The sequence below is a fragment of the Juglans microcarpa x Juglans regia genome, chromosome 5S (assembly GCF_004785595.1).
Source record: "Juglans microcarpa x Juglans regia isolate MS1-56 chromosome 5S, Jm3101_v1.0, whole genome shotgun sequence".
NCBI lineage: Eukaryota > Viridiplantae > Streptophyta > Magnoliopsida > Fagales > Juglandaceae > Juglans > Juglans microcarpa x Juglans regia.
The window spans coordinates 6405227-6420955 of record NC_054603.1 but is presented as its reverse complement, the minus strand read 5'-3'; the positions used below and the strand labels follow the sequence as shown (position 1 = coordinate 6420955).

General features: G+C 36.4%; 1 pseudogene; it reads left to right on the top strand.

Annotated features, from left to right (window-relative positions):
* The first annotated feature begins 6207 nt into the window (after nucleotides 1-6207).
* LOC121267030 lies at nucleotides 6208-11579 on the top strand (annotated as a pseudogene).
* Nucleotides 11580-15729: the final 4150 nt, after the last annotated feature.

Below are 15729 nucleotides of genomic sequence, written 5' to 3'. Positions count from 1 at the left end.
ACGCATGGCAGGGACATGTTGCATTCAGGCATCTGGGGTTAGTACGGAATGGCGCATCCACCTAGGTGTCAACAACAACCTAGGGCGGACCTGACAAGTCTAACCGGATGCAGGAAGTTGATAGAGATGTGCAATCCGATATAGATCTGCACAACCGTCACAACCACTTCGGGACAAACTGATTTCAGGTATAAATACCCATCTTCCTGCCAAGAAGGGGGTTACTCTCTCTCTCATGCTTGAACACTATTGCTATCTCATTTTAGTATCTGTTTTTTTTCCCTTTTCCACAATCTTAAACTAACTTGAGCGTCGGAGGTACCATGGCCCCCGAGCTCCCCCGCTCTCCTCCTTGCAGGAAAGAGCTCGAGCGCTGTCAGTGTGGAGTGGCACAGGCACATGAAACACGACATAAACATTGGCGTCGTCTATGGGATTTCCTCTTGCAAGTAACGTGTCATGCATATGCCGGCCATGACGTACTCTTAAGCCTCGTGGCGGGAAGAAGAGCGACCTGAGGCGATGGAAAGAAGAATCAACGAACAAGCTGCAACAATACAAAGGCTACAGGAAGAAATGGCGGCCCTCTGTCGAGAAAATGCCGCCTTGAAAGGGTCGGACGGAGAACCAGAGAGTGCAACAAAGCCACAACTCCGAGACCCACTGTCCACCCGAGGTGGAGGCAGCAAAAGAAGAGCGATGCAAGGCGGACCTTAGGTTCTAGAAACTAGAAACCAAGTACAACGGGGTGGTCAAACAGGTAGGCCCACCTTCAACGGTAGACCAATTGCTCACTAGAGTCGAGTTGCCGTATAGTGCCGACGTTATGGCGGTCCCTCTACCCCCGAGGTTCAAAGTCCCATTGATAGACGCATACGACTGATTAAAAGATCCCCTGGAACACTTGGAAACCATCAAGGTGAACATGACCCTACACGGGTTCTTGAGAGAGGTTGCGTGCAGGGCATTCCCCTTCACACTGAAAGGGGCGACGAGGGCATGGTTCAGGGCCCTGCTACCTGGGACTGTTACTAGCTTCACTGAGTTGGCATCCCTTTTCTTAACACAGTTCATGGCTAGCTGGAAGAGGAGACTACCTGCTGCCTATCTCCTGACCGTGAAGCAAAGAGATGACAAGAGCCTGAAGTCCTACCTCTCTCGTTTCAATAAGGAACGAATGAAGACAGATAACTAGGACGAGAAAATCACCCTGGTCGCACTACTTGGGGGAATTTGGCCCCGCAAACCCTTCATGGTGGAGATAGCAAGAAAAATCCCAACTTCGCTAAGGGAATTCATGGACCGCGCCGATGGCTTCATTAACGTTGAGGACACGCTCCAGGCTTTGACTGCCTCACGCCGAACTGAGCTGGACATAGCAGACAAGAAAGCAGCTGGCTAGAATGGCGAGGGGAGCCGAGAAGATTAAGAAGATGCAAAGTGCAAAGAAGAATAGCCCACAAGGGGAAAGACTGTACAACACATCCACACCAACTTAGCTGTGGAAACCGAAGGGGACTCGAGCCGGTAAGACGAACAGAGACTGGACTCTAGCCACTCTAAATATTGTACCTATCAAAAAACCAGCAGCCACTGGACGGAGGACTACGTCACGAGGAAGCAGAAGCTAGAAGAGATGGAAGCTCTGATAGACCAACGAGGTGATGAAAGGCGCAGCCCGTGGTACAACAACTGAAGGCGGCCACGAAGAAGCGAACCCCGGACATGAGGTATTCTGACTAGCGTAATAGGACAAGCTCGCGACGAAGGAGCTCAGACATTGAAGAAGGACCGATGGGCGAAATATGTACAATAACAGGAGGATACGCAGGAGGAGGTGTCACCTTGTTGGCAAGAAGGGCCCACACCAGAAGAGCCAGATACAAGGAAGTGTTTGCCACTTACAGGCCAGCCCTGAGCGCGATGAACCATGCGAGGGAACCTGTCATAACTTCCAACGAAAAAGACGAAGAAGGAGTTTTGCATCGTGACCATACAGATCGCCAACTACTTAACCATGAGGGTCCTAATAGACAACAGCAGCTCGACAGACATTTTGTACTGGGAAGCATTTGTCCGAATGGTGATCACACCCGGTCAGTTGCGTCCAGCTCCATTTTCGCCCATGGGTTTTACCAGAGATACGATCCAACCAATCGGATCCATCACCTTATCCATTCTGGTAGGAGCAACCCTGAGAACAATAGAAGCTATTGTGGACTTCCTTGTGGTAAAAGCCCCATCCGCCTACAATGCAATCTTTGGGCAGCCAACTTTGAACCGCCTCAGAGTGGTGACGTCCACATATCACCTCAAGATAAAATTCCCAACCCCCATGGGAGTGGGGGAGATACGCGGCGAACAGAAGCTGGTAAGGAATTGTTACGCTCAGGAGCTGAAGCTGACCCTGCTGAGGTCCGAACCCTAGTGAAAGTACACAATTCCGCAGCTCTACCCCAAAGATAGGTAGAATGAAGGACCATGAGGGCCACGAGCCACCCCAATTTAAGAGGGAACATTTTGTGTAAGAAAACATGAGTCCACCCAACCATGTAACCTGTGATTATTTAAATGAATGTATGATTTTGCCCCTATTCGCTCTTGTTGTTAGAATATCGAATGCCACAAGCCCAGTCCCTTGGCTAGCCCCAATGCATTGGCTAAGCACCAGAGCCTCCTGAGCTCCCCCCTAGTCACCTAACTCACCAACCTTCTCGCAATGCATGGTCGAAGCATTGCCTAAGGGGCAACTCCTCCCGAGTTTACCCTTCATAGCCTGTCAGGAACAAGTTCGTGGACTTGCCAACCTTCGCGCACCACAAGCCCAGTCTCATGGCTGGCCACGATGCATTGGCTAAGGGTCAGGGCCTCCCTTTCATAGCCAATCGAACACGAGTCACTTAACTCGCTGACCTTCGTGCAATGCATGGTCGCGATGCATTGGTTAAGGGCTGAAGCCTCTTAAGCTTTCCCTTTCACAGTTAGTCGGACACAAGTCCCTTGACTTGCTGACGTTCATGCACCACAAACCCAGTCCCTTGGATGGCCGTGATGCATCGGCTAAGAGCCAGAGCACCTCGAGCTCCCCCCTTTACAGCCACTCGGGCATGAGTCACCTAACTCACCGACCTTCGCGCAATGCATGGTCGCGATGCATTGGTTAAGGGGAATTTTTTTTTCAATGTGAATTGTTGTTAACATTTCCATTTTGCTATTAATGTTGGAGTTCGTTTGTAGTGACCCACGCAAAGTGGTCAGGGGAGCCGTCGACCCCTTTGGTCCATCTTAGGTAGTTTCTGAGCTCGTTGACTCATTCTCGAAAGTAATCCGCGCGAGGCAGTTGTGGAGCTTGGAGGCATGTTAACTTCAAAGGCTCATTTTTTAAAGTAACCTGCTGGCATCGTTTATGGCACAAATGCGAACACTCGACATTTTTCTAGTGGAGATGCCATCCAGGGAGTAACGTCAGCCAGTGCGTAAGACTGAACCAACCTTGTTGACATGTCGAAGGTCGAGTAGCTCGTAAGGCTGGACTCGTCTCGTTGACCTTTGTAGAAGTGAGGGAAGGTCGAGTAGTTTGTAAGACTGGAATCGCCTTGTTGGGTCTCGATATATGTTCATAAAACCACTATGATATAGTTTACTATGACTTTGTTAATTGAATAAATATTTAGCCAATAGATTTGTTTTTGTTTTTTTGCAGAAAATACGCAAGAGATTTAAAGTATATTTCAAAGTATAGTACTAAGCATTAAATTATGATTAGCCTATAATATTATGGAGTCTGTTTAATTCCATTGTTTATTTTTTCAGATTTTTGATAAAATTGTTATGTTATACTTTAAATAGAAAATCAATGAATATGTTATGAACTTTAGATTATTTCTATGGTATGATTTTAATTAATTAGAATATCTAGAAGCGCTTTCTTAGAAAGTAACAAACTGTGTTTATTGTTTTGTATAAATTTAAAAACACTTTCATATTTCCATGGTATGAATTTAGTGTTTCATATAAATAACAAAATGTGAAATGAAATTTTAGAAGCAGAGCTACTAGGTAAGTAATTTGCTTATCCACCAAACTTGTATGGACCTGTCACTTCTCTTAATTTTGTATTAGGTTTATTTTAATTTATATAAATCTATGACGTGTTTTAACTTTGTATGGATTTCAATTCTCATTTTATTGTTCATTGTGGAGTGAAAGATAGCCATTTTATTCACTTTGATTAAGGATAACTCAATTCATCTCAAATCAATAATTAATGAAACTTAGGTCTTGTTTGGATAATAAATTGATCTCATTTAATCTTATCTAATCATTATAATATTTCTAAACTTTCAAACAAAATATAATAAAAAATACCTTTTTATTTTTTAACCAGGTGCTAGGTGCAAGGGGCATAAGTGCCTTGCACGTAGCTCCTCACTAGTGTGTGTATATAATTTTAATAGTTATCTTAAGAAACTGTAACACACCGCTCCTCACGGTTAATAATAAAATTATTTTTAAAAATTCACGGAAGATAGAGTGCTACTACTAACCTTGACTTAAATATTTTCTTATACTTGTGCCAGATAAAAATATTATATATAATAAATAAAGTCATTTCGTATTAAAATACTGAAATTATAAATGAGAGTGCGTTGAAATATTTATTAAAATTTCTCAAAGCTTGTATAAAAAAAAATCATAATTTAAAATCGCTATACATGATTTAAGCCACTGTCGCATCTCTCTGAACTAAGTCTCGTCCTGCAGCTCTACTTAAACAGTAAAATTATATGCTAAATTAATCTATTATTATTTATTATGATAATAATTCGCTATTATTATAATTGTTATTTATATTATTTATTATTATATACAAATAATTCATTATTATTTAGTATTATTTCTTATTATTATTTACAAATTTTTTTAGATAATTTCATCATCCAAACATAACTTAATTATATGCTAAATTAATCTCACTCGAACAGTAAAATTGGGTATCCTTTACTCTAGAGCCATAGATATATATCTTCTCTAATTTTTGTATCAAACTTAACCTTACAAATAAAAAAAAAAAAATAAAAAAAAAAAAAAAAAAAAAAAAAAAAGGAGTGGGGGGGCACTAATTAAGTCGGGTTGACAAATAAATCCAAGACATCATAATTTGTCTACTTGATTGCAAAGCATGCACGACATGCATTTAATGCAGCTGATACAAGCCACATGAGTACTCTACAGAACGGTCCGGGTTCAGTAGCCCCGCGGCGCACCTGTTTTTTAGGAAAAATTTCTAATTCATACATTTAATGCAAAGTCATGTTTTATGACTTTGCATAAAACAGGCCCGGTACTCATCAATGAGAGCATCATCATGTATAAAATTTCTAATTCTTTCAATTTTAGAAAAAATTTTAATTATTTAATTTATTTAATTTTTTATTTTTGTATAAAAACCTCTCTTAATCTCATTTCCTGTTTTAGGAAAATATTTTAGAATGTGAACAGTAACTTCTTAAATATGAAGAGCTACTATTCATCTCTAAATAATTTTTTATAAATATTTTATTCTAATAAATAAAATAATTTTTTTCTTCCAATCATCTACACTTTCTGATCTCATGCTCATATTTATTATAGCTATAAGTAATAATTTTGAAAATAATTTAAATAATTACAAAAATATAAAAATAATTTTAAAAATATTATCGTACCAGCTAAAAAAAAGAATATAAATTTTTGTTTAAAATTTTCGCTATATAGAGAGTAATAGTCCAAAATATAAGAAAAAAAATATAAAATAGTAAGTAGTTAAGTTTATAAATTATGGAAGTGTGAGAAAAAAGTAATAAAGAAATAATATAAAAATATTATTTTAATAAAATAAAAAAATAATAGAGAATAAGATGTAGAAAGTTTTTGAAAGAAAAGTAAAATTTAGAGAAAAAATTAAAAATATATATTTTTTAGCTAAATTTTAAAAAACTTTATAAAAAACTCAATGTGAATTATCTAATAGCCCCAATTGCATAAGTTATAAACGCGAATCGCGATAACAAAATCTTATTCATTATCCAAATTCAACATTACCATAAAAAGTAAGAGAATTGTTTCGTTGCACCAAAACAAAATCTTTTGCTATTTCTTCCGAAAAGACCCCTGAGTTGATTTCCTTCTGAAGCGTCAATTCATCTTCCCATTGATCCAGATATCATGAAGTCTGTAGCTTTTAATAAAATGCATCATGAGAGACGGTCTGCCAATTATAAGCCAAATATTTGGAAATACGATTTCCTGGAATCTCTTGATTTATAGCATTTACGACGTGAGCATCATTCCCAGCCATATTTAATTTTATGCTAACAGTTCTTGTTACTATATAGTTTTAATTAACGTGCTTGTATATTATAATCTGCATATATAACGAACATTCATTCCTATAATTTCATGCATCTTCATAATTATTTGATGGTAGTTTCAGCAATTTCCATATTTTCTCGCAGCTGCAATATAATTATATTTGATTTGCATGTTTGTTCAAATTTGTCAGCGATTAATATTAATATAAAACGATCGAGGCGATCGATCTACTGATCTACTTTCCATTGAGATTTGAAACGATGATGTTTTTGCAGGGACCAGAATATAAAAGACGCGTAACGCATTGTCCCGAGGGTCTGAAGAGTTAATTCATATCACTTAAAAATTATTTTTCATCCATATAGTACATACTCTAATTTTTCTCTATCATATGTAATACTCATTAATTTACATCAAATTCTCCAGTATAATTATTTTAAGACAATACAAAGTCTCAATATAAACATCAACCTCCCAACAAATCATATCATCAGAGCACAACTAGCTTATTGAATAAAAATCCTCAATACTCATATAAATCTTCTATGCTTAAATCATCATTCTTAATTCCTCTCACCCATGCTCCATATTTTTTATCCTCAACTAGAACATTCAAATTATCTGAAAAATATTGTAGAGATAAGGGGTGAGTTATCAATAACTCAGTAAGCAGAAAACATATACTAGTATGTAAACATGAGCCTTTTTCAGAAAATTCAGTATGCAGAAACAAAACATTTCATTTTTATATGCATATCTCATAAACGTGTTATCAGAAAAATCAGAGTGACTTTTCAGACGTTTCATCTCAAAAATTAATTGTTCATATTTAAAGACACTTTTCGTATTCAAAGACCATTTTCATATTCAAAAACCAACTGTTCATATTTAAATATTCGTTTCATATTAAAAAACGCTTTGGCATAACATAACTGAACATCTTCATCATATCATATCATGTCATATCGTATCATATCATATACCATGTTTAACCCCCGTAGTAGGGTTGTGCTATTCCCGGTGGTCAAACCAGACAGTATCATGTTGTGAAACTTTCCATTTTTCAATCTCGGAGCCCCGAGTGTGCACACAAGAAAGAACACGTAAAAGACCACTTTGTTTCCAAAGTAGGTGCACTCATATCATATCATATCATGTTGGTACCAACCATATCACGTGAACTAGTATCATCATATCAGAACCATATTCAAAATCAGATTCAGAACAGATAAGTATGCCAAAGTTTTATCATATCCATATCATATCAAAACACTTGCGAAACATATTCATATAATTTCCATTTGATAAAAAACAGATCCAAATCATTTCATACCACATGCATAAAAATCTCAATTATATCATATTCGCTCTTTTGCTTATTTTAGAAACTTGTCAAATATTACTCATGTCTACACATTTCATGTCAAAAATATTTCTTTTCTTTTTCATACGTATCTCATGAGTGAATGCAAAACATATACTGAGGTTGTTTTTCATTTTTTTTTTAAAAAAAACAACATGCACATTTTTATAAACCAATTTCAGTTCATTTCTTTTTATGCAAATCTAGCAGAGGAACCTCGCTTACCTGGACTTCATAGCCTTTCAAAAATTTCCTCAAAAATGCCGAATAAAAAAATTAATCGTCACCTATAAAATAATCACATAATTTTCGTAAATTTTTAGTCGATCACGTACTTTAATATTTAAGTCTAAAATGCTAGAATAACCTATTTTAATTCCTCAAAAACTTAAATTTCCAATCCCTAAAATATCATCACTTCCCAAATTCTTCAGTATCCAACTTGACATTTGACTAAAATATTAAATTCTAACTTATTTACTACTGAAGAAACAAACTATCAAATTTAATACTAAATAGAATAATTATACCAAAATATTTTAAATTATATAACTACAATTATTTAATACACTAGATCATAATAAAATTACAACATTATCGTTTACTTTTAAAAAAAGCTTTACTAGAAATAAATTTTAACTTATCAAAAATCATTTTTGTAAACATGGAAAACTTAGAGTTTACAAATACATATTAAAGATTTAAAACACAATAATAAAACTTGTAACTCATAGGCAATAATGTAATTTTATTTATTTATTAGACCGACTATGCAATGGCTTTTGAAAATTTTCCATCACTTGAAAATGTGATCAAAGGGCATAACAGTAATAATTTCTATTCTATTAGGTTACAGACTTACCTATAAATATAAACATGTATATATATATATATATATACAACTATTTAAATCAACAACATGAAAAAAAAAATAGAGGAAAGGAGTGCAGCGGCGAGAGCTTACGACCAAACCGAGAGTATGCGTGGAGGGGCAAGGCGCGACGGGCTGGCTGGAGGAGCTACGGTGGCGCAACTGGAGTGCAACGGAGGCATACGACGGCGGGGTTACCTACGCTGGGCGGCGAGAGCGAGAGAGAGACGCACAGTGAGAGAATGAGGGAGAGACCGAGAGGAAACAAAAAACATCTGGAGGTGGCATGAGCTTATCGGGGGACTGAGGCGGCATGCGGCGGACTGGGGTGATGGGAAGTCCTTGTCGGTAGTTTCTGTGGGGGCACAACGCGGTGGAGCTCTCGATGGAGGGTGATTGCAGCGGCTTGGACGCTACTCTGTTTTAGACAACTAAAACAAAGTATTTTGAGGCTTGCAACAGAGGCTACAGGCGTTGGGTGGCAGCTCCGCATGGCTGGGCACGGCGGTGAGGTTTGGATTGAGTTTTCACAGTGGAGATTGATGACCGAACGGTTTGGGGTGGCGGTTTACTAGGTACAAACTGAGCCCTTCGGTTTGGTATTTTACGGAGACAAGATGGTTCGTTGCGTGGTGGTGCGGTTCTGGACTAAGGTTCACAGAGGGGAGTGGATGTTCAGAAGCGTTTGGATGGCTGAGGCGTGAATAAGAGGGCAATGGCAAAGAATTTAGGGTTGAGAAAAGCATAATATATATAAGCTATAAATGGAAAACAGATAAAATCTAAAGAGGAGGAATTGAAGGACGTGCATAAAAGAGAAAATATGATGTGAACCCAAGCGACGTGAAATCTAGAAGCGTGTTCCACGGCCTGGCCTGGTAGTGGGTTGGGTCTTACCCGACGGGCAGAGAAGTTGATAGAGGACGTGGTAAGAATTATATTTGGGGAAGCGGTTGACTCAGAGGCAAAGTTGGAGCTGATTGACAGCGTGCAGAAGTTAGGGTTAGCCACCTACTTTGACGAGGAAATCAAGGCGGCGCTAGACACCATAGCAATAGCATCCATCAGCAAGAACAATCAGAGTCCAGGAGAAGAGGCAGGTCCTTTATACGTTACTGCTCTGTGCTTTAAGCATCTCCGGCAGCATGGCTAAGATGTTTCACAATGTAATTATAAATATTTTTTTTTATAGGATTTAAATTTTAGACTATTATATCTAATTCAAATGCAATATTCCCAATTACTGATTATTCATTGAACTCCGATGCATTACGTGGAACCCACATCAGATATGTTTAGCGGCTTCATGGATGAAAAGACGGGAACATTCAGGAAAAGCAAACACGAAGATATCGAAGGAATGCTGGAGCTTTTGGAGGCCTCGCACCTAGCTTTAGAAGGTGAAGACATACTAGATGAGGCTAGAGAATTCTCAACCACAACTCTCGAAGAAACCATTCCCAATTTAGACGATCACCGTGCGAAGCAGGTCGCCCATGCTTTGGAGCTTCCCTCACAAAGGAGGGTGCAGTGGTTTGACGTCAAATGGCACATCAACGTCAAGGAGAAAGACCGGCACACGAACGATATTTTACTTGAACTTGCTAAACTTAATTTCAACGTAATTCAAGCCACACTCCAAAAAGATCTGAAGGAATTGTCTAGGTAATTACAAAAAAATATACTTATATTAATGTACCAATTAAGGATAAGAACTTATTTGTTGGTTTTTTTTTTTTTTTTTTGTCATTTAGGTGGTGGAGGAATCTGGGCCTCAGAGAGAGCTTGAGTTTTGCAAGAGACAGACTGGTCGAAACGTTGATCATCTTCTCAGTGGGGTTTGCTTTTGAGCCTGAGAACAGATGTTTCAGAAAATGGCTTACTAAAGTCCTCATTCTAGTTGCGATAATTGATGATGTTTATGACGTTTATGGCACGTTGGAAGAATTAACACACTTCACCAATGCAGTAACTAGGTTAGTATCAATTAATGCAATCATGCATGCAAGTTGTTCTATAATCATGTAAAGAATTCTAATCTCAACATGTTAAATTCAGGTGGGATGTCAGGGAAACTCAACAGCTTCCAGAGTGCATGAAGACTTGCTTCCTAGCACTCTACAATACAGTCAATGAATTCGTTAATGAAGTTCGAAGAGAGAAGGGTTGGGACCCATTATTACCTCATCTAAAGAAAGTGGTACGTACTCACCTGTTCATTTCCTATACTTTGAACATCTTCCATGGATAATTTATTAAGATCATCGATATTGGAACAAGAATTTAAATCTCTTAATTAATATTCTTGCGTTTAATAGTGGGCAGGTTTTTGTAACGCATTATTTGTGGAAGCAAAGTGGTACAACACGGGCTACACTCCATCTCTAGAGGAATATCTTAGCAACGCATGGATTTCATCATCCGGCTCTGTGCTTTTGGCCCATGCTTTTTTCTGTCTAGAGCACAAGGTAACTGAGGAGTACGAAAACTTTATGGAGAAAAAGAAAGAACTTCTGTATAATTTGTCCATGATAATTCGGCTCTGCAATGATCTTGGAACATCATCGGTACGTAAGATCAACTGTTTGAATCCATTAAATTAAGGTTAAAGAGAAACTTAGAAATATATATGACTCCTTTCCTAATTGTTCATTCATTATTCTTTGGTACAATCTATGACTTTGGGACCAGGCTGAAGTGGAAAGAGGCGATGCTCCTTCATCAATCCTGTGTTGTATGAGAGAAGAGAATGTTTTAGAAGAAATAGCTCGGAAGCATATCGAAGGAATGATAAACAGAACTTGGAAGAGATTAAATGGGCAATGCTTCACCCAATTGCCCACTTTGCAACCATTTATCAATATGGCAACGAATATTGCTCGTGTGGTGCACGGCCTTTATCGCCATGGAGATGGGTTTGGAGTTCAAGATGGAGAGACTCGGAACAACATCCAATCTTTACTTGTTGAGCCTCTACTCATGCTCTATTGAGTTGAGATTGCATTAATTTTGAAAAGAATAATTCTACTTATCATCTTCATACGCCACATGTTACATTTATTTTTATTTTTTTTCATTTTTCTTATAATAAGTATGTTGTGTATAGATCATGATAAGTAGATCAACAACTCAATTAATTTAACAAGAATAAAATAAAATAAAAAATAATTTTAAAATATATAAAATGTGTAGTGTGGGATTATATGTAGCATCCATTTTTTTGAAAAACATTAGTGGATCAAGAAATAGCATTGCCCAAGAAAAATTTACTTATCATTTTTTACACCATACACCAATATGTAATTTGTTATTTTTGTCATTTTATGTAAATACACATATATTGATGTGTAAACATATATATTAATAGAGAAAAGATATTTGCAACCGTGAATTATGCAATCACCGCGTAATCGCTTTGAAAAAAATGAATAAAAAATGAGAACTACATAAAAAAAAAATTTAATAATATTATATCTCATTCTTTTTCAAAACGATTATGCGACGTTTATATACTTTATAATTGTATATAAAATTACTCATATTGATATATAATGTAAAAATGCTAATGAGTAGCATTTCTGCACCCCAAACCTCTAAAATTTCCTGTGAAGTACTCTACAATGTTTATTTAAAGTTTAATTAAGGCTACGGATGACTTTGCATTATCTCCCTACTATTTGAACTGCGATTTATACCGGCGAAGTGTAATGGGTGTGTAGAGAAATTTTGGAACTTTCAGGGCTCGTTTGTCATCTCATCTAATTCTTATAATTTTTTTAAATTTTACATAAAATAAAACATATAGTTTAACTTTTTCAAATTCTAAAACAAAAATAATATTAAAAAAATATATTTTAATAATATTTTATTCAAATTTTAACTTTAATCTCAACTCATCTTATCTCATTTCATTTTAATCGCTAAAACAAACGAGGCCTTAATCGGTATAGATCGATTTTAAAAATTTAATAAACGATAGGAAACGATTCATCATCAAAATTAAAATTTTTAGTTTTTTTAATTTCAGTCCAATCCGATTTGGGTTTTTCGGTTTACACGTACATAAGATTAGTCTTATAATTTTTTCAACACTAAATTTAATTATTAGAATTTAATATTTATTATTAACAATTACTCATTCATAGTATTTAATTATACTAATATATTACAAGTACTACTGTCTAACAATTATAAGAATAATAAGATAAATTTTATGTTATATTAATTAGTAATTAGTATGTAATGTATAATATAATACAATATAAAAACCTATATAAATTTTTTAAAATATAATATAAAAAATTAAAAGAATATATATTGATTCAATTCAAACCGATTTTCAAGATATAAAAAGGGATACCAAACTGATTTAGTACCTATTTTAAACCGGTTGATTCAACCGACTTTTATGATTTTTTTTATGAGTAATGATAGATACAATTGTGGAATGTGTAAACGCTATGCAATCCTTTTGAAAAAGAACATGGTTTACTATAAAAAAAATTAATTTTTGAGTAATGCTTGATATAATTATGAGTTGTGCAAACGCTGCGCACTCTTTTTGAAAATGAGTGGAGTGTACTATTAAAAATTATTTTTTCATGTAGATCTTATATTTATTCATGTACATTTTGCATGTTCCACTTAGATCTAAGTAGTTGACAAACCTCAACCAAGTTTTTACCTGGACTTCCCATAAATTACTAGTGGGTTTGGATTTCCAAGCAGGATTTTAATCACTCAAAATCTTGGATTTCAAATTCTATTTATTGAAAAGGAATTTCAAATCATTCTAAGACATAAGTTACATTGAATTTCAAATCCAGTCATTTCTAAAATCCATCCAAACAAACAATTTTAAAATCAAATACATTTGGATATACAATTATTTGCCTTGTAGTTTGGTGTGTCTGTTCTTGTATTTGGTTTTTGGGTGGTGAGGAACAAGATGCTAGAGAGAATTATGGTTATAAAATTATATGTGCCTTTGCAATTGGTTTACCTTGTGTTTTGTTATATGGATGCAGGCTGAAATTGTTTTGACCAAATTTTGTGTGCCTTTGCAATCGGTCCAGCTGATGATGCTCACCACTACAAGTTCAAGACATGTGGAAGAAATTAAGGAGGTCACACCAGATTTGAGAGAAGTTGAGTTGATGTCTATTTGTGCACTTTGAGTGTCATTCTTGAATAGGTACTGGTCCTTGTGTTAATTTAGGATATTGTTACTTTCATGTATTTTTGTACTTTGGGTGTCATTCTTGATGCTATGTACAAGGAACTTATGTTAATTTGGGATACTGTTACTTTGATGTATTTGTACACTTTGGGTGTCATTGTTGATGCTATGTACAAGGAACAATGTGTGGATTGTTGTGTAATCAGAGTTAGATATAATTTGAATGCCCCTGATTTATTTCTACGTCTTGTATTTCTGCCTCTTTATTGAGAAATAAAAGAGCAGGTTGGTGGATGGTGAGACACATAAATGTTCTTTTCTTGAAGTCATAGGTGCAAGTGTTCGTCAGTGGGAGTCTGGGACAAGTGGATCCAGATATGGTGGAACTTGTCAAAACTGGTAGTCAAAAATGAGGATCCATATTTATAAATACATAATACTTTTTTAATTCTCTTATTGTACTCTTACAAGCATCACCTCAATTGGAGATCTCAGCTTACAGGAGTTTTTTCTTTTTTGGGTGGCTTGGCAATCTGAAGTTTATTCTCTTTGGGAAATGGTTCTACAGTAGTAACAAATAAAAAAAATCATAAAATAAAGTCTGCATTAGAAACTCAAGAATCCCTGCCATACATTCGACATTCCAAATTTAACACCTAGTCTATATCAATATACATAAAGGCCCTATCAACAAAGTCTCTAATAATTGGCCCCCATTACAAAAACTAGGTCCCTAACAACAAAGTGAGCGACTGTTGGTCGAGATTATATGCAACAAAGTTCCCATTAATTGGGGCTTCACTTTGATCATATTAAGTACAATGATTGACAAATATGCAATGATCCTAATACACACGATGTAGTGTGCGTGAACACCGCATGTCTACTTCTTGCCTTCACAGCTTGACTTAATCGTTGTGGAGTCCCAACTCCCTTTTCCCAATTCCTTCCTCTCGTTTGAAGCTTTTCTTCATTCTTTAACAATTCAATTTATCTTTGTCTTCGTTAATATCCGTCCATTTGAATTAGTAGCATGACATGCTGCAAAAGCTGGATTAGTATTATCCGACACATTTATAAAACAACAAATACTTTCTTCTCATAGCAATTTAGAAGATATAGTGGAACGCCATTAGTCTAAAATAAGCCATTGTTGTAGGAAAGAAAAACTTTACCAATGATTGGGAATGCATGGTATAGATGTAATAATCACCACATTCCAATAAGTCACAACTACAAGTCCAAGCTAGCCAATGCATTGCGATTATTAATATGCAAAAGTATGCCAGCAATAACAATCAAGGCATGTATATACATCATATTCATGAACAGGGTGTCAACAGGTTACACACAAGCCAAATAACAATTTGCTTCAGTCTAGATCCTATCATTATCTCAAGATCAGATTGTTCATTCGGACCGGATTTTTTTCCGGCCCATAACCGGGTTTCGGCCCGGGACATACCTGGGCTGATACCCATATGATTAAAATCGGTTTCATCTTGCCTGGGTACGAGATTTTAAATCCGAAACCCGAATTTAAACTCGGTACCTGGTTTTTTTTAAAACCTATGTATTAAAATGAATCATCACTCCTTCAGATCTCTCTCTCTCTCTCTCTCTCTCTCTCTCTCTCTCTATTCAACTTGCGCCGATGTCCTCTCTCACCCTCACTCTCACGCCAAAACCCTAGCCTCCTCTACCTTCATCACCTTTGTTGCTTTGTCATCTCCATCTCTCTCCCCCCCCCCCTCTCTCTCTCTCTCTCTAGTCGTCATGGTCCCATTCCGTGACCAGGTGAGGGAAATTTCAGTATTTTCTATTATGGGTTTGAATTTTGGACTGTTAAGTGCAGAAACCCTAGCCTTTTTTTGCCGAGTGCCGAAACTCTAATACTCTTAGATCTACTCTTAGATCTAAGATGTGGCTTTGAGTTGTTTTTGTTTTTTTGTTCTAGATCTA